Raw genomic sequence first — 4,270 nt, 5'->3', positions numbered from 1 at the left:
CCTTCACAGACTGTGCTTGTCCGCCTCTGCCTTAAGATCTCAATAACAGAGCAGTCAGGGTTCATCTCCAAGGCTTTCTCTGCTGCCTGGTTACCCATTGTTGCTGTCCACCCATGCATGCCGGTGACAATACAACATGGGAATGTCACCAGTTTGACATGATCTTTGTTTCTATCTCCCCCACCCACAAGGCCTTTGACAACTGTGCGGAGATTTTCTCCACATCTCTTTTCTATCTTTTTTAAAAAAAAATTTCATTTCTGAGAAAATTTTATTGACCTTTTGGATAAAATTTGTCAGGAAGGAATGTCCTGTCATAATTCTGCTGGAACAAGTGCATCACCTCCTCTTTGTTGATTCTATGTTTGGCCTTTTTGTCTTTAATGCTGAAACCTGGCCTGCCCAACACCACATAGAAGAAGTCCAGGGTGTAGATCCCAATGCTTGGGTCATATTTGATGCCCAGGAAATGTGTTCTTGAATCCCAAAAGCAGAGTTTCCGGCATCTAAGAAGTTATTTTTCTATAACGCATATACCCGAACCTTTAGGCCTTTCTTCTGCCTTGACTCCACCAACTTTGCAGTGGACAGCCCTGATGCCAAAGGACCTGATGGTGTATCTAGCTTTGGAAATACAGGTGAATACAGCCTGTGAGCTGCTCAACACCATGGCTGCCTGGGTCAGTCTGTGTCCACTCTCCCCCTCACAGACACAAAGCTTGCGGAGTCTAAGTCCAGCGTGGCCTTCTCCTTTTCACCGTGATCTTGTGAGTTGTGGAGAAGAGGCACAGAGGTTCTCACGCTTCCTCTTATCTTCCTTTTCCTTATTTTCTTCTTCCTCTTCTGTGAGGGACTCTGATGTGTACCCTTTCGATTTCTCCAGCTGTTGAACACACTGCTCACCAGGGATCCACAGATCACTTCTAAGCCGCGGTTTCAGGCTCATTCTACAGCGGCCGAGATAGCCTTGAGATGAAATAGGCATGCTTGTGATTTTCTTTCATTCTGGTGCAGTGGTCTTCGGGAGAAACCAGCCCATCATCAGGCTCAGGTGCGCAGTCAGAGGCAGGAATGCAGCTCCCAAACCTTCCGGCTCTAGGAGTCTCTATGAATCCTGTGCTTCAGAGAAAGCTTTAGAGAAATGCGCATACAACATATAGTCTGTATAGTCCGTTTTGTCTTCGCCTACTTCAATGGACAGTTCTAAACATTTATTTTTCTTTTCCATCAAATTCTTTCTGACAATTTCCCTTTTCTGCAACATTTCATGGGAATTTCTTAGAGGGAATTCCTGAGAACCCACCATTCCTCCAGTACAATTCAGGCTCTGGGGGCTCGGCTCCTCACCACTGCCCACCGTGCAATTCTGTGAACACACAACTTAGTGCGGTTCTTTTTTCTTCTGTTTCAAATGGATCAAAAGGAGCACATCTTGGGACAAAAAGACGCGCTCAGGGTTCCAGTTGTCCTTCGACAACAACAACCAGCCCCGCCTCCAGAGGGTCTTCCCAGCTCCTGCGGGTCAGGTTATTGCAGCCTGCAGCTCACAGTCCGCAGAGTTTCTTGTCTCCTGGGGTTTGTTTCTTGAGTTCCTCTTCTCAGGGCACTTCTCCTTAACCATATTCTTCTGTCACCTCCCTCCTTCCATCCTCCCTCCTTCCTTCCTTCATTCCTCCTCCTCCTTCAGAACCAGGGCCATTTCAGGTTTAATTCAGACGGCCTCTTCCTCCTCCTCTTCTTCCTACCCCCTCACCCCTTTCTTTAACCTCATCACTGCTGACTTCTTGCTCTTCTCCTTGAAAAGAGAAATGGGACAGCTAAGCCCCTGAGGATGTTTCTTCAGGACCTCCTTTATTCTTCTTTCCTGCCAGTACTCAGTCTGGGTCTTCTTTAAGATGCAGGATAAATTTAGGTCCAAGACCCGTAGAGTCTCCAGTGCTGGCCCTCCTGTGAATGGTCCCCTGTTGAGGAGTCCCAGGCATACTGCTCATCATTGGTCAGTGATCACAGTCATTTTCCCAGCAAACAAATGCACGTAACAGCCCAGTCAGAGATGTCTGCACCAGACCACAAAGCCTCAATGAAGGCTTTGGTTCCAGGCTTGGTGGTAATGCCAAGGTTATTAACTCAGCTAGCCTTGGTCACTCCAGTTTTAGAATCCACGGTAGTGAGGGTTTAAGCATCTTGGTGGGGAATGAGATTAATGTGTGACTCCTTCCCAGAAGTCTAGGTGCTGGGGTCTGTCGAGCTTTCATATCTGATGTGATCCAGAATGTCTGATGAATCTGAAATGAGTTCCCACAAAAAAATCTGTTTAAATAAAAAATATTGATGATCACTAACATTAACTGGCAATTGCTGCCTGAAAGGCAAAAGTCTCACCTCTCCCTTCTCATTAGCTGGTCTTGGATCTGGGTTTCCTCAGGCATCTTGGTTGAGTAACCACACAGGCTCCGCAGTGAAGTTTTTTGATATTTAAATTTTTATTGTATTTATTTGTATATGGACACACACATGGATGGACACACATACCATGGCACAAATGTGGTGATCAGGGGACAATCTGGGTAGCAGTTTATCCTCTCCTTGTACCATGTGGGTCCTAGGAATCAAACTCCAGGCATCAGTTTTGGTGACAGTCAGCTCTACCCGCTGAGCCATCTTGTTCACCCCAATTTTTCTGTGTCTTTATTTTTGAAATTATAATTTAATTAAAACATGTCTCCCCTTTCTTCCCTCAAAACCCTCATGTATGCCCCTCCCCTCTCTCCTTCAAATTCATGGCCTCTTTTTTTCATCAATTATTATTGCATGGAAATACGTATTTGTATATGTGTATATGTTCCTAAATATAACCTGTTGAGTTCATACATTACTTGCATGTGTGTTTTTAGGGTTAACTGTTTGATACTTAACCTCAGTTTTTTGATATTTTGTCTGAATGTCCTTTTTAAATGAAATCATATCTATTGTGGATGATTTTTTCCTTATTTCAACTGTTTATTTTTTAATATCCTTACTTGGAAAAATAAAAGAAAATGGTGCCATATGCCATATCTGGGTCTTTGATATCCACAGTCTAGAAACCAGGAATCAAATAAAAGGTTTGCCTTGCATTGTATTGTTTGGAAGTGCCCTGTGTTGCTATGGCAAAAACAGTCACGGGTGGCACTTGAGGAAGAACTTGAAGGCCATGTTTCATGAAGAACATTCACCGTCTGGGTGGCTTCCCAGGGTTAGACTCCACAGCCTTCCCTAAAGCAGAAGTTGATTTCATTCATTTTAGGCAGACACCGAAGGGTCGAAGACTCTGGCGGTCAGGTGAGAGTGGGTTGGCAGATGAGGAAGTGAAATAAGACAAGAGAAGTCACAGCTCCGTGTTTCCCGTCTCCAAAGAGAAGAGGAAGGAGAATAGGTGTCTCCCACAAGGGAGTAAGAGTTAGGGTGGGGGGTAGGTGCTTGGACACGCCAAGGCCAATTAGTTCTGTGAGGCCTCCTCCCTGAAAGGCAAGAATGCAAGAGTTGCCCATTGTGGCGCCTTGCAGAGAGCTAAGCAAACCTGTGCGGAGCACTGGAAAAACAAAGCCCCTCTTTCAGCTCTGCTGAAAGGTATAGTGTTTTATCAAGACACTCTGAGTATTGTCCCTACTGTTTAAGCAGAAGGCGTCATAGTGAGAAAATCCCTGGTAGATTGATTGATCATTGTGGGAGCCTTGGAATTCCCGGATGAGCTGTGGGTTAGCAGGGTAGTCTAACAAGGTCATGATGGAGACTTCTCTTTAGCCGCACAATCAAGAAAGTAAATTTCTTATGGGGTTTCCCTCATTCCAATTCTTGAAAAGTTTATCGATTCTCTAATGCCCTAATCTATCCAGTGTCCTGGTTAGATTTTTGTCAACTTATCGCAAGCCAGAACCGTTTGGGAGGAGGAACTCTTAATTGAGAAAACATCCCCATAAAATTGGCCTATAGGCAAGTCTATCTGTCATTTTCTTGATTAATAAATGATTGACGTGGGAGGGTCCTGCCCATCGTGGGCAGTGCCATCCCTGGGCAGGCAGCGCCGAGTTGTATAAGAAAGCTGGCCAAGCAAGTCATGAGAGCAAGCCAGTAAGCAGTGTTCCTCTATGACTTCTTCAGTTCCCGCCTCCAGGCTCCTGCCCTGACTTCCCTCAGTGAGTTGTTAAGCTGAAATAAACTCTTTCCTCCCCAGGCTGCTTTTAGTCAGGGTGGTTTAATCACAGAAACCCTTACCAGGACAGGTGGTGTT

General features: G+C 45.2%; 1 pseudogene; it reads right to left on the bottom strand.

Annotated features, from left to right (window-relative positions):
* Positions 1-947: 947 nt before the first annotated feature.
* LOC113456067 lies at positions 948-3,764 on the bottom strand (annotated as a pseudogene).
* Between the last annotated feature and the right edge of the window lie 506 nt (positions 3,765-4,270).

This window comes from Microtus ochrogaster, chromosome 5 (assembly GCF_000317375.1).
Source record: "Microtus ochrogaster isolate Prairie Vole_2 chromosome 5, MicOch1.0, whole genome shotgun sequence".
Lineage (NCBI taxonomy): Eukaryota > Metazoa > Chordata > Mammalia > Rodentia > Cricetidae > Microtus > Microtus ochrogaster.
This window is presented reverse-complemented; position numbering and strand designations above follow the sequence as displayed.